Source organism: Filicampus tigris, chromosome 12 (assembly GCF_054856515.1).
Source record: "Filicampus tigris isolate MCC_2025a chromosome 12, RoL_Ftig_1.0, whole genome shotgun sequence".
Classification (NCBI taxonomy): Eukaryota; Metazoa; Chordata; class Actinopteri; order Syngnathiformes; family Syngnathidae; genus Filicampus; species Filicampus tigris.
In genome coordinates this window covers 20,944,944-20,961,037 of record NC_141228.1, presented here as the reverse complement: position 1 = coordinate 20,961,037, position 16,094 = coordinate 20,944,944, and positions in this window count along the sequence as shown.

The following is a 16,094-nucleotide window of genomic DNA, read 5'->3' as shown; positions in this document are numbered from 1 at the left end:
ACCCCAAAATGTCCGTTTTCTAAAAATGACAGAGCTCTTGTACACAATCGCTCTGAATAATTCAATCGAGACATGAAATTGGTCAATTAACAATTAAACGCTCTTTTGTGACCTGGAAAATGTCAGCTTTCTATAATAGCATGTATTTTTTATGTATAAAGTCCTACAAAATAAAGATTTCTCAAAGATGTAAATCCCCCAAATATGTCACCTTTCCACTAATTACACTTAACTTTTTGGGTATTTTTTTTTAAACAAAAATCTACTAAATGTACCAAGTTTTTTTTTTACAAGTAACTTCCAAATATCTTCTCTACAAATGTAAGTGTCCCTTGTGTACAACATCAAACTTTCCATTCAAAATCATAATAAATAAAGCTGAATAAAAAATTATATATATAAAATATATAATATTATATATATACATATATATATATATATATATATATACATATATAAAATAAAAAAAATCTGAAAAAAAAAAAAGTGTGTGGTATCCCTAAAATATCACTTTTATACAAATTACACGGCACTTTTCCACAAACTACAGCTACGCAAATTCAGTTGGGCGCTGCTTTTTAGTAGTAACCCCAAAAATGTCTTACAATGCACCTTTTGTAGTGCATTGCAAGTTACGAGGAAAGTACTAGTAACAGTTCCCCTTTTGTTCAAAACTCCACAAAAAAAAAAAAGAAAATTAAAGTTTTTGAAATGTTTTTTATTTGACTAATTATACCTCACTTTTTGTACAAAATGGAACTAAACGAGATGATGTCAAGTAATCCGCAAAATGTCCGTTTTGAATTAATACCACATTTTGGTTTATTTTTACACAAAATCCTACGAAATGTTTTTTTCACGTTCCTCGGAAAATATCAGTTCTTAATTATGGTGGTTTTTTTTATACAGAATACTGTCAAATTCTGTGAATAACACTCACTGTTTTGAAAAAAAAAAAAAAAAAGATTCTTAATCAAAGAGGGTATTATACAAGGGGCTTGATAAGAAACCCCAAGGCAGTACCTAAGGGTGGTAAAAAATAAAAATAAAATAAAGAATCACCCATTTATAGTGCATTTCATACACAACTTAATATGCTTCACATACTGTCATTAAAAGTACAACAAGCAGTTACAGAGGTGAAGAGATTTAAAAGCAAAGCAAATAAGTAAAAAATAGCTGACTAAAAGTGCGTAGAGTGCAAGAACAAGATTTTCAAAAAACTTTTTTTTTTAAATACTTTGAAAGATCTTAATCATAGGTATGGGAAAAGAGCATTGTTTTGAACCTGGATTTAAAAGCAATGACACTTTATTGGGGTGTTTTGAATCTTTATTCATTCAAATTATTGACTGTGATCATAAAGGATACGAGCTAATCTGGGGACTGAATTATACACAAGTACGGAGAAAAAATGCTTTTTAAGGGTGATTTTGGGTGGCGTATTATACACGGGTGCGTGTAATCACAGGCTTTTTATGGTACTATAGGCAAACAATTTTGTGTCAAGTCATCTGCAAAATATCAGTTTTTGATAATTTACAATGCAATTTTGTAAACACTTTTTCAAGTAACCCTCTTTTTTAAAAAAAAAAAATGTTTTTTACATTGCACATTTTGTACAAAACCCTAGAAGAGCGACGCTTTCTGAAAAAATGTCAGTTTTCCACTAATAACAGTGTACTTTTTGTTCAAAATCCACTTTTTCAAGAACCCCCCCCCCAAAAAAATGTAATCTGTTTTCAACTAATTATGTGCACTTGCATCAATTCCTACCAAAGAAATACTTTTGCAGCACCCAAAACACGCCAGTTGTTAATTCCACTGCCTATTGTTGTGTTAAATTCTCCTACTGCATTTACACAAAGCTTGTCCTTGTCTTTTTTTTCCCCTGCCGGCTGTGTTTGGCGCTAGCTACCTGCCTTGGTGTTCCGCACGTTTGAAGCGGCCAAGCCACATCGGCAGCTCTCATCTCACACAAGAATAAACACGGCGCGGAGGCAGCGGCCCACAAAAAGCCACAGTGAAGGCGATCCGTTCACCTCGTTCCACTCGGAGCCCCTCGCAGCGTGTAATAGTAGAGGCTTAAAAAAAAAAAAAAAAAAAAAAAGGCCTCTGGTGGGGGAGGGGCGAGAGGCGCGCAGGTTTGTGATCAGACTGGCGGAAAGAAGGAGAAAAACAACCCCAAAAAAAAAAAAAAAAAAAACTAGGCCAGGAGTTTGGAGCGTCACTCCACAATGGACGCAATTTTTGATAGTGTGCCACTACACGTGTATTTATTTACAGGCCGCAGAGGTGTGATTTATGACCCCCTCCACTGGAAGCTGTCGCACAGTCGGAGTTGGAGACTGGAGGTAGAGGAGCGGATGGATTGATAGTGTTGGCTGGTTGCCCGCGCTCCATGTCTATCTGTGTTGAAGGGGAGGGGACTGATGGGGGGGGGGGGGGATCTATCTGTTGTGCTCATGATAAACCAAGCCTCCCCCACCCCCTCGCAGCCCCTCTTCACGGCAACAAAATAGCCAAACTCAGGGTGTGTTTCCACAACAGCACACTAGTAATAACTGTGATGCTTTTCTTGGTGGTTTTTTTTTTTTTTTTTTTGTAGAGTGTAAGGCGACGATGATGATTCCAGGTCACTTTGACCAACAAAATAGATTGAAAATGGTGTAATGCGCATGCCAGGCCAGTAGGTGGTGATATCACTTATATCCACCGTAAGATGTCACGTGGCGCGAGATAGTATGCGCAATGACCGCCGTACTTCCTATTTTTCCATCAATTTTTTCTTTCTTCATATTCATGGGCTGGAACTGTTTTCGGGCCAAATATTTTCGACATGTTTAGCAACAATCAAGGTACGGGGGCGGTCCTTCGACTCTCCCACAGGGTTACGCTATCCCATGGAAGCAAAACACCCCTGCTTGTTTGTGGAACAAGCGAGGACGCCGTATCTCGTCCCGTTCAAGTATTCCAAACAAAGTCGGGCCGCGGCGGCAAAAGGGGCGGGGCTAAATGCGCGCTTCTCTCCCTGCCTTATCCACACAGTGTAATTCCCACTGAGCCGCAGAGTGAGAAAGAAAATGAGTTTGAGGGATTGTCCCTGACATTAATCCGCCGCAAGCGCTGCACTTCCACACGGGACGCGGCGCACACTGTCAAAGACAAAGAAAATCAAGAATCCATTTAGCGGAGGAAAAAGTGCATCAACAGTCTTTGTGGCTTCTGTCTGCTCTCGTTTGACAATGGCTTCCGCTTGCCTCCCTTCTGCCTCTCTGCTCATTTGAAGGGGTAGATACCCACTACCACCTCCACTTTGACCACCAAAGTTAACTACGAGTACCTTATGAAATGCTAGAGAACATACCTTAAATACAACTGAACTGCGGTTAACAAACATACTGCACTGGATAACACAAAAAAAAGTTCCATCCACTATAAGACAGGTGTCAAACTCAAGGCCCGGGTTCCAGATCCGGCCATTTAATGAGGCCCGCAAAAGCTAATTAGGTGTGTGTCAACTTGTATGATTCTTGCAAAAATCTGTAGCAAAATTTTGGAATTGTCATGTGTCATAAATAATCGTTTGTATTTTGCAAGAATTTGTTGTTACCGTTTTTACAAGAACTTGAACGATAATCGAACGAACAAATATCCCCGACTTCTGATTTTAGAACTAGTTACCTATCACTTTGTTGAGACGATTCAACATTTATTTGGTGTCGCCGTCATAAATTGCCAATGTGGGAAGTACAAAGTGGCCCACAACAAAAATGAGTTTGACACCGCTGCACTAGAAGATTATCCCCAGTTTGAATGTTTAATTAAGTCATTCTTTCACATACCACCAGAGGGAGCCAGTGGACCACTTGTGGTTCATACCCCGAGAACTTTTGAGAATCACGACAAAAGCCTTCTCAAGTAACCGCACGGTACGGTGCGTTTTTCAGAGAAAATCCTACTAAATTAATTACACCAAATTTGTCGCTTTTCACCAAATTACAGTGCCTTTTTTTGTATCAATCCTACTAAATACACAGCGCAAGTAAACCTTTTTTAAACTAAAGTTGACTTTTCAAGTGTCTGTTTTCAACTAATTATGGTGCACTTTATCAGGAAATCCGACTTAATAAGCAACCCGATTATCGGGAACCTAATCATATTTCATAATTGAACATTTTCAGAAAACAAGGCAACAAATTCAACAAACGTTACCTGGATTCAACCTTTGCAAATGGCCGTGACCTGGAGCGACTGAAAATCTACAAAGACATAAAAAAAAAAAATGTTTTTAACAAACACATTGTTTTTTTTTTTTTTGTTTTTTTTTTTTAGAGCAAAGAAGTGTTGAAACAGCAGATGTAGTCTGTAACCAGCTGTGTGAATTGAACGTCATTAGGGGACATTATATGATGTCAATATAGACTTTTACAAACTAGTCAAGGGGCCTGAGTGTAAAAGGACTCCATTGTTGGCGACACTATTAACATAATCAATAAAGCTCGCGATCAGATGAGAGATTATTCATCGTATTGACGCACTTCCCGTTGTCAAAAGATCTCCTAAAAACCCTTCAATGGAAACATTTTGATTTTCTTTTTGGGTTGTAAAAAGTGTCCTGAGTGTTTTGAAAAGCTTACAAATAAAATGTTGATTTATTCAGTCATTTGGGGTTTTTTTTGTTTTTTTCACAAGCACCATTCAACTCAGTCAGTGATACTTAACAACAAATTGTGAAAAATGTATTTAATTATTTTTTTTTTATGTTTTTAAAAAAATAATAATAATAATTTATTAATGTAATAAACGTTTGGAATTATTTTGTATTCATTATTATGTTTTTATTCATTAAAATATCAACCGGTGATGTATTCAATGTGATATAATCATTATCAACACGTTTGAAATGTGTTTTATTTAAACTTTATTATTTCTGCATTTTGTGTGAGTACCGCATTAATTCAGCCACAAGAATTTTTTTTTTTTTTTTAAATCAATGTAATAATCAATACAAGGCTTTCGGGATGTGAAATGGGGCGAACTGCAAAGCGTCTAGAAATAGTGCTGTGCTCGCGTGTGCACGATAACAATCAGATCAGAAGCACAATTGACTCTTAATCAATTGAAGTGGGCATGTCATGTCAGGGCTGCCTGGGAGCAGAGGGTGCTTGGGTGGTGTGCGTGTGTGTGCGTGTGTGCGTGTGTGCGTAGGGAGGCAGATAGATGGATAGATGCGAGGCCTGCTGGGGGAGGGACAGCAAGCAGAGATTGTTGGCGTCGTGGGAGCAGCGCAACAACAACAATAACAGCAGTGTTGTGCGTGTGTGTGTGTGTGTGTTTGTGTGGTGTGTGTGTGTGTGTGTGTGTTACACAGGCAGTGTGTTGGAGTGGTCGTGGGTTGTGTTATGGCTCCCACTCAAGTGGTAAAATGACTTTGCCTTTACTTACACATATCATTCTTGTTTTTTTATACAGTTTATATCACCCAAAACTACCCCCCGCCCCTCGAAATATGATTTCGCAATGTTATCGGTATTTTAGTATATATATTGAGGGAAGCTGAAAATGTAAATAAAAGCAACAAGGGCTATTACGGAGAATTTAGTTTTGAGGGATTGATTGAATTTAGATTTTATGTGCAATACATTTTGATTGAATCATTATTTAAGTGATTTTTTTTTTTTTTAATGTACATTTATCCAAGCACACTGTGCATGTGCGCATGTTTTTTTTTACATGAACACTTAGCCCTACAACACTACTGTATTTTTTACTTAAGTCGTGAGAACGACTGATTTAATGAACAGGTGCTGCTGTTTTGGTTAGCGAGAATTTAAAAGGGCTCAGCATTGAACGCTTTGATGGCTACGAATTGAAACAATGACCCTTAAAAAGAACTGTTGGATTTTTTCTGATGGGAAAAGGGAAGCTTTCATCTTAACAGTTTGGGTCTAGTGAGGAAATACGGTATGTGCATTTTTAAACTCGCTGATCGGTTCTAAAATCGTGATCGTGTAAAGCCTAGTTTTGAAGGACTTATGGAACTACAGCTTCAACTCATCATTAAAACTATGTGTACTGCAAGTCATAATATTACGTACAGATACACAATTGATAGAGAGCCTGATTATCTTTCTTTTCGGGTGTTTTGATTCATAACTAAACCAAATACATTTCTGACAAGGATCCTCCTTTTTATTGTTGTTGTTTTCACCATTTTGTCTTCTTCTTCTGGTGATTCTCCTCTTTTTTCCCCCCCTCCCCCCTTCTTTCTTTGCAGATTAGAATTCATTAGCAATCAAAGAGCCTCCAGAGAGCGCCGGCTCTTAATTACCTTCTCATTTGCATTTTTGCATATTAATGACTGCAGGCTTCAACCCATTCCCCCCCCCCCACCAATTTTTTTGCCGCAGTGGTTTAAAGGCACCTCAGTGCTCTTGATCTCTGGGGATGAAGAGGAGGAGGAAGAGGAGGAGGAGGAGATTGGCCGGAGGCTAGGCTGCAAGCCTGGACTCGGCCCCCCCCCACACCACACTCCCTATTCACACACACACGCACGCACACCCACGCGCACACGCACACACACACACGGCAGCCCGCCCTGATGGAAGCCGGACAAGACGAGGACGGGGTTGGCTTGAGGCGTATGGAACGGGTGCGGTGTAGGTGGTGCCAGCATAGCGGTGGGGGGACATTTGGGGAGGGGGTTAAAGTTCAACGTCCCTTATCAACATAAGAAAGAACACGTGTCTTGCTCGCTGCCTAATTATTGTCATATTGAGCCATTTAAGCACCTGATGTGAACAAAACAGAGCCCGAGAGAAAGTGCTAGTTTGGAGGGGGGAAGCACAAGCAGAGGGGATTCTTGAAATCCCCCCGAGAAAGGTGCGCGCCGTTGAAAATGAGGCTATTGTGCGTGTGTGTGTTTCTACATTATTGCCTCCGAGTTTTTCACTGTGGGTGCAGTGAGTGGCTCATTTGGCTTAATGATGCCGCTCTGCCTGCATAGCAAGTGACATGATGCACTTGAACGTAAGAGCACACGAAAAGAAGCCCCCCTCACGCACGGTGGTGGTCCCGTGTATTCTTGGAGTCAACGTTGGACACGCGTTGTTTTAAAAAGGTAGCTCACGAACATGACAATTAATGAGCTGGAGCCGACCACACATCTGGACAACAGGTTCAAACGCCTGCCGATAAACTAGCTGCTGTGTGTGTGCGTGCATGCGTCACTTCCTGCCTAACGAGGATTAGCGAAAGGCTGAAAAGGGGGGGGGGGTGATTTGTCATTTGCAAGAGTAAGGGGTCATTTTTAAATCAAAAGTCCACGCGACAAGAATAAGTTTGGGAAATAAAATCGTGTATAGCTTTAGAAAAGTTGTAGAGTTACAAGAATAAAGTCATAAAGTGACGTCAACAGAGTTGTTTTAACGATGTGTAAAAATAAAGTTGTAATCTTACGAGTAATATTACAAGTATTATGAAAAACTATCATTTTAGCATTTAAGAAAAAAAATCACAGTCCAGCGAGGGCAAAGTCGTAAAGTTACGAGAATTAAGTCGGAAAGTCAAGTCTGATGTTGTGGAAATCAAATGATAATATTATAAAGGAAAACTGAGCATCTAAAAAAAGATTCTATGTTGTAATGTTCTGCAAAAGGCGTGATGTTAAGAAAATAAAGTCCGAGCATTATAAGCATAAAGTAGCTATTACAACAAAACAACAACAACAAAAAGTTGTGAAGTTAAGGGAATAAAATGTAATTTTTGGGGGGTAAAAAAAAAAGTATGCTGCAAGAATCAAGTTTTAGAATTAGAAAAATAAAGATAATACAGTATAAGATATTTGCAAAAAAAGAATACAATTTTAGTTTTGAAAGTTGCAATGTTCTTAAAATAAAGTCGTAATATAGGAGTAAACACTGCGATATAGCAGGAATACAAACGTAAAGTGAATAAAGTTGAAAAGGTTTTTTTGGGGTAAAAGTTGAAAAAAAAAAGTCAAAGTTGTGTATAATATAGTATAATAGTGTGTCGTTTTGGCGTAATCCTGAAAAACAAACAAACAGCTGTCAAAACAACACCTCCTGCCGCTCTGGTGCTTGGCCGAGGTAAAAAACAAAACAAAACAGCTAAACAAGTACTTTATGGTAACTTTCGGGGTGTGATGGCTTGTCACTTTAAAGGTGCTGCTTTTTAACCGGATCTTTGTGTACAAAAGCTCTAAACCGCTGGTTTTAATATCGTATACAGTGGTGCCTTGACTTACGCTGTAAAACTGTTCTGTGGCTATTACTTGTATTTCAAAGTGCTGTTTCCCCATAGAAATTGAGTGGGAATGACATTTCTACTATTGTGCCGTACTATGCACCAATATTAAACCTTTCATGCATCAAATTCAGTGGATTGTGCTGCCCCTGGTGTGTGGTCCTTGGCCACCAGGGGGCAGTATAATACAGAAATACTACGCGTAGAAGATCGTCGTTTTTCACCAAAAATAAAGAATACATACCTGTGAGTATTGTTATTGAGTACGCTCTGTGAGCGCGCATTGCGACTGTTTATAATAACATGATAGAAAACAGCCCAGAGTCGGGCTGAAGTCGTCTTTACTGCGTACTGCTATTATAATCTGCGTGTGGCTGTGTGTTAAACGTGTGAGCTGTCAGGGTGGGGGCTAATGAGCTGCTCCGTGACCTCTGTCACCTGGCAGGATGGCCTGAGGGAGATGGTGCGAGACAAACAGGAAGTCGGGGCGGCAACAAAGTCCACCCGCTTTACAACGACGCTCCTGCAGGGTGGCCCGACGCATACACATGGACCTCCATAACAACACCCACATAATATGCGACTCAACTTTAGGGCATCATCTTCTATGGCACAATTTAAGTCAACAAAAGAAGGTCCAAGTCAAGATTCAAAGGCAACATTTCAGAGCAGTGAGGCAGACATGCTAACCGAGAACCACCATGCTGCCAAAACGTGCACATTTGTGTGTTGAATTGATGGTACAAATGTTTGTACAAGGTACAGGAGCATGCGGCGTCATAATATGCTCCTCCCACTATGGATCTGAACAGAGACAACACTGCCACCTGCCGGTTACATTCCAAACTGTCCAAAAGTCTCATCACGCACCAATCAATGGTGGAATTTTGGAAACTTTGTATGTTTTATATAATATATGTATTTATATAATATACCAAAAAAAACCTTTGGATAAACATTAAATCAGTTTAAGACTGCTATGCTACTTCACAGGAAAAAAAGGAAATAATTGAAAATGCTAAAATAGAAATAAAATTATGCTAACTTGACAAAAAAAAAAGCTAAAATACATAAAATGAATGATTGAAGATGACAAAAATATAATTGATACCCATAACTAACAAAAAAAACCCCACCAAAAATAAGAACATCAATATAAAATACTAGCTTTGATAAAATTAAAATTGATCAAATATATATATAAATGTAATGTGTGCTAACCAACTTGAGAATAAAAATATTGTTACAATACTTATAACAGTATACACATATTTTACATTAATTTATCTAATATAGTATGCATTGTTTAAAGTGCAATACAAGCAAAATAATAAAGTTGCCTTAAAATCTTGACTGACAATCAGAGAGGTGCTGTTTATTATTGTGCTTGTACTACAACACTGTCATACTTGGAGCAGTTTCTAATACATGCGTGATGCGCGCTTTACTCTTTGAAAATAAAGTTACCTGATTTTAGTCATTCTCATTGAAGGGACTCTCACTTCTCGGTCTGTATCCAGGAGAATCCAGGGTCTGTTTGACGATTCGAACAGCCAGCTCACTACTTTCTCCTCGTCGCGTGTTACGTGACCACCGTTCCTGTCACGAATCACCGGAGCATTAAGAACTACCAGTATTTATTGTGAAAAAAAACATTTTAAATTGTATTTGATCCTTTGTTGTATATATTTTCAAGTAAATTCAATGGAAATTAACTGGGTTGAAAACAGTGGCGGAGCCAGAACGTGGCTAATGGGTGGGCCTGAATATTTCTCTCACTGAGCACAATCCTCCTGTCCTGACACATTGTATATTAAAATGAAATGACAAACTGAATAACAAAGTTCAGATCTTCCTTAGACAACCACAATTATGCCATTCTTAACATTCAGTAAAATAAAAAAAAAAACAACATAACGCAAATAAAAAAATAATGTAATAATAATTTACTAAAAATTAAAAAAACATTTTTTCATCCATCTCACTGGGTGGGCTGTCTGTCAATCTGGGTGGGCCTGTGCACACCCAGGCCCACCCGTGGCTCCGCCCCTGTTTGAAAATGATTTAGGTTGTCTTTCGTCAACCCCTGCAAGTGTTTTGTGTTCAACTAAACAGGCACAGATGTCCCCAGTAAGTCGATTTATGAGTATGAGATCGCCATTGTTTCAAACGCCAGCTTTCAGTGATCAAAAACATAAAAGGTAGAAATGCTTTCAAAACATTCTCCACCATTCATGTGGCCTGTAACCTGTACAACTCAATGGGAATTAAATGAATTCTCTTTGAGAAGGCTAAAAAAAAACAACAAAAAAAAACCCCTGCCCATTCCATGGTATATTTAACGCCCTGGAAATTCTTTTGCAACCTTCTCCCGACTGACTTTTGAACAATTAGATTCCTCATTTGCTGTGGAAGCCGTCGGCGAACATGGCTTGTGCTGTAAGACATGACCACAAAAACGATAAGGCTCCTCCAAGAGTTGGAACTTTACTTGTGTAATTTACTCAGAGGTAGGAGTGTGTTGACTCCCATTTAATGAGTTGGAATGTGTTTTGTGAACACAGCCACATCCCAATTTATGAGGGTGTTGACACTTGGGCAACCCAGTCGATTTTTACTTGCCCTCTCCAAAAAAAAAAAAAAAAAAGAGTGGTCCAGGTTACAGGCCCAATTATGTAAGTTTTGAAATGATTTCTTAAGTCTAATTATGTATACATGTGACAAATACATGACATTTGAACAGGGGTGTGTAGACTTATATTCGCCGTATATAATTGTTGCTTGCTGATTTTTCTATTGAATCATTACTCAAGCAAACAAATCATGCACATCAACCTTTGCCACCATTGTTTTTCTTTTTAATAGAAAGATTTGTATATTCTTTAAACCAGACAACCAGATGCCAGACATTTTTTGGATATATTTCAAAAAAAAAAAAAAAAAAGAAAAAAAAAAAAAAGAAAGAGACAACATGGAATTACATGGTTTTCGACTGTGTGAATGTAGTGGTCTCATATACATTTTTTTTTCAATCACCAGAAAGTGCAAATTCTCCCCCCAACAAATTCACCTGCTTGCAGCTTCATAAACAAGTCGAGCAAACCAAGCAAACAAGAGTCACATCGGGCAAACAAATTACACGTCGCCACTTGAAATATTCAACTCTTTTTTTTTTTCGATAGTCTGTCATACATTTGGATTCTGAAATGGCGTGGTCATGTATTTTGGTGCCTGACGTGACTCTTGTCTTTACAATTTAAAATCCCAGTTTGAGTGTTGGGAAATGTTGTGACACTAAATAGGCCACTTCAGAAACCTCAAACGATGCTCGAAATAAATAGTAGGCTACTATCTATATTAATCTCCCAGGTTATGTTCTGCGCAATACCTTTCCTCCCACTGGACTGCAATAACGTTGTGCTGATTTGCAAAAAAAAAAAAAAAAGTGCTCAAGATGGATACCTGATCCAGCCTTGTACTATACACAAGCGGTGGGGAATTTTCTCTTTAAGACTGAGGTTGCTTTTGTTTTTAGGATTGCGTGACGGGCTGCATCGAATGCTTTGGCGGGCCGTAGGTTGCCCACCCCCGTATTACATGTGACATTCAGCACAGCTTGGAAAGAGTCCCCCAAAATGAGAACCAATCACGTTTCTCCTTGATAAGCAAGCAAGCGAAGGGCATCCAATATGGCGTCCATCTTCCACGGAACAATTCAAGTGTATATTCTCACGATGGGAATTGAAAGAGCATCGCCGAGGCGACAAAATAAGCAAAAAAAAAAAGGACATCAAAACACACATTGGAGGATGGCCTTTTATCGCAAAGTGCTAACGTTTACAATCGCAAAAAGCTGAGAGGAAGAAAAAAAAAAAAAGAGCAAAGTCGTCACGTGTGCAGAATATGAAAGAGGAATCACAGTATGAAGTTATGGAATGTTTGCTTTGAGTGGTTGCGTGACACTGGGCTCCACTACCCGATGCTACTCTTCCAAACCGAGACTCTTGAGATGGCTCCCGCCCACAAAGGTATGAAATCCGTATCACACTTCACAATAAGCCCAGCCCTAATTTTCCTTGTGTATGCTAATTAGCCGACATCGGCGGCATGGTATGACGACACACGTGCAAGGAAAGCCAATGCATAGCAGAGTTCGTTTCCACCTGAGAAGTACTTGCAAAAGAGGCAAAAGGAGACTCGCAACATTCCGCATCTTCTGGACGTTTTGGCCACAGCTTCCCAAACAACAAAAGTTCACGTGCTACCTTAAACACATTACTACCCACACCCCCACCCACCCAAACCCGTATGGCTCTTCCGACGACATTTTAATGCTAAGAACCGGGAGGTACAAACGATCCGCACTTGGCCCATCTTTCGTTAAGACTGGAGGTTGGCGCTCCTTTTCTTGAAAAAAAACTGGCGAACTAGGACAGCCCATCGGCCCACCTTGTCTTAAGAAATGTGGGCCGCCAAAATTCTCAGGTTTTGGTTAAGACCTAAGGTCGGCGCTCCTGTTCTGAGTCCTTGCAGGTATGGGACATGGCCTCAGTCTACCTCCGTAGAACTGCTGGCGGCTTTCATTAGGACCCCAAGGAAGCCCCAAATCTTGCGTTAGAAACTGCGTGAGGTCCTCGGTTCATTAGGAACTGAAGGCCGGCAACATTCAATGAGGACCTGGGGTCAGTGCACCTGTACCAGACTTGACGCATACCAGTTTTTCTCGGGTTCTAAGGGAGGCCCACCTTTTCCGGAACTTCGGGGTAACACAGTTGAAGGGGACGCCTCACCGAAGTACCGCAAACATACTGTGTTTTTTGCGGCCATGCTGCTTATCCAGCCAGACGGGAAAAACCCAAATACCGATCAGCTACAAAAGCAGAATGGCAAAGAGTCGCCACCCCTGAGCCAGTCCCTCCCTAGCATCTGCCGCCACAAAACTCCCCAAGTCAGCTCATCTTGCCTTTAAACGAAAAAAACAAAAAACAAAAAATCTTTATCATGGTTGTTGGTCTTGTTTTATGGCTTTCTCGATATATTCAGCAAAAAGTCTTTTGATAAAGAGAGTAAGACAGAAGCAAAAGTCAAGGTCCATTTGGAAAAATACTCGAGAATCAGACAAGTCGGGATGCATTGGCTGCAGAACTCTTGCGTTGAGACACAAGGTCAGAATAAAAACAATAAATTAATTCAAGTAAAGCTTAAACATCAGCACGATTAGCGTCAGCTCGTAGAGTTTGGTCTGAAAACACGGGGGCAGAGGAAAAAAAAACAAAAAAAAAAACACAAACAAGGTGTTCTTGTGGTAAAAGGACAAAGCGCGGGTTTGCTCAAACAGGGCCCACGCGAGGCTCACCCGGCGGGAGCCAGCCGGAGCTCCACATTGCAAAAAAAAAAAAAAAATCGCAATCACAGACCGATGGAAGGAATAAACTCGTTTCTTATCACGGAATAAGGACTGGAATTGAGTGATTGATTATTCATCAGTTGGACTGAAAAGACACACACACACACACACATCTGATCTGTGTGTTCCGTCGCTTTGCACGCTGCGCGCCCTTCAGAACAGGACCAGCCCAAATTTGGAACTCTTTCACAAAACAAAAAGCACACAAGTTGGATACACTGGGGTTTCAAACTCAAATGATCCAACAATTCCATTGGTACATCTTCAAAAGATCTCATCTTTGTTCTGCTTTGGTATTAGTCAACGTTGGAGACGTATACATGACATATATGCTATACATGATTACTTCTATCGGGCAGGACCGAGCCAGGTCCACCCGCGTGGCCTTTCGGAGGTCGTCTCCCACCAGCAGGACAAGAACATTGACAATTAGTGCAAACGTTTGCGCTACGCTCAGCTAAAGCAGCACCACTTCCAGTGCTCTCAGGCTTGAAATCCCAGACAAGACAAAAGACACCCGTCCGTCCCAGGCAGCGGTTTCGCGCCGCCCTTCTGGCACTGCAAGCCCAGTAGACATCACCCGCGTTCAACATTCACACACTCAGGAGCCATTTTGTTGCGTAACAACTTCAAGCAAAGCCAGAAAATACTTGACATCCTTAAACCTGCGACTGGATACAGGCAGGCCCCCCCCCCCCCCCCCCCCCCCCGTTTGGACAAATGATACCACTTTGACATGAGAGCAGGTGCCAGTGCTGGTTCTGTACTGGCGCGACTCCATTTTGCTAGTTTCTTGACATAAGGGGACCTGTGGTCACAACCCGCTAGCTCGAACAACCGCTGCCATTTTCTGGCTCTCCAGCTCTGAACCGGCACAGGACTAGCCCAGCATTAAAAAGGTATTATATTGACCAATGAGGGGACGAGTACCATCAGGATGCTTTCACACCCATAATTTACTTTCTTGCTCCCAACCAGTTTCTGATTTAGTAAAATGGGGCCGTTTCTCGCTAACATCCAAACCGTTTTCATGTTCGTTCATTCGACGGTTTCGATTTCTCCCCACAGCCAAAGTACACTAGATTGTTTCAAACTACTCGGACCGGTTGATTTGGTCCACGGCCAAGTTCAATCGCTCTGTTCACAACAGACGAGGAAAGCAGATTACAATTCGGATTAAAAGTGAGTTTGAAAAAGTGTGAAAGCACCCCAAGACTAGATCGGAAATATCAAAGTTCCAAATATACACAGGTTGAGATGGCTCAAAGGTTATTAAGGAACAAAACCGGTTTAGGGTCCATACTACTCAAGACAGTACAGACATCAGTTCACTTCTTTTTTTTCTTTTCTTCTTTTTTTTATGAGAATGGGGACTCCAGAAAAATAAATAAAAAGTACACTCTCAAGGCCCGGACAGCCGCCGACAATGACCAGCGAGGGTAAACCAAGATTTATGCAAATGTGCGCCAAGAGAGCTGTGAAGTAAACAAGCGACTGTCCGATGAGGTGTTTTACAACATTGCGGTCCGTTATCACCGCACACTTAGGGAGGGGCGCCGGGGAACAGACGGGGGCAACGTTTGTTTACACAAGCTTGTCGCGAGACCCTCCGGGCCACCAGACAGCAATGCACGCTTGCGCGCACACAAAACACACCACGCTCTCCTGCTACCTTCTTCTAGACAGCTTGCTAACAGCTAACTTCAAGTGCAATCGGTTACATTAATTATCCGTTACCCAGGCCTTTCTTCTAGAGCACGACATGTTTTGTTTGTTTGGCAGCTTGTCATCAAACCTTAAAGTAAAACAAAGGAAAAAAAGGGCCTTTATTTGCTACCAGCGAGAGAAGAAAGGGCAGATCTCATTTGCAACTTTTTTTTTCTTTTTTTTTCCTCAAAAGTACCCGTTTTGTTAACAAAAGTGCCCTTGTGTTGTAACAAAGTGCTTTTCGAAAACCTGCCTCGTTCTGATTAAGGTGCAATTAAGGACAGGAGGAGTACAGCAGAGATGATCTCGTGTCAGGCAGGGAGGGGCCCTCGCGAGGAAAGTTTTGGGGATAGTCCAAGTAGGGATGGGCAAAACAATTGACTGGCATTCACAAATCTGTCAAAATGGAGTGTTGTATTGTACTCTCGATTCACGCTCAACTAGCTTGTTGTCTAAAGATAAAAAAAAAACATGACGTCAGATATGGGTGGCTGAGCTACGCCAACACCTCCCAGTGAAATTGGAGTTCAGAGTATTCGGACCCCCCCCCCCCCCCCCCCCAAAAAAAAGAGAATTTGTCCCCATTGTTGATGTAATAAATGCATTCAAATGCCCATCCCTAATTCAAATAGCAACAAGTATTGAATACAGTCCTGATTCACTTCTGATGTCTTGGGCTTGTTTCCACCAAGCGGTTCGGTTCATCATTGTT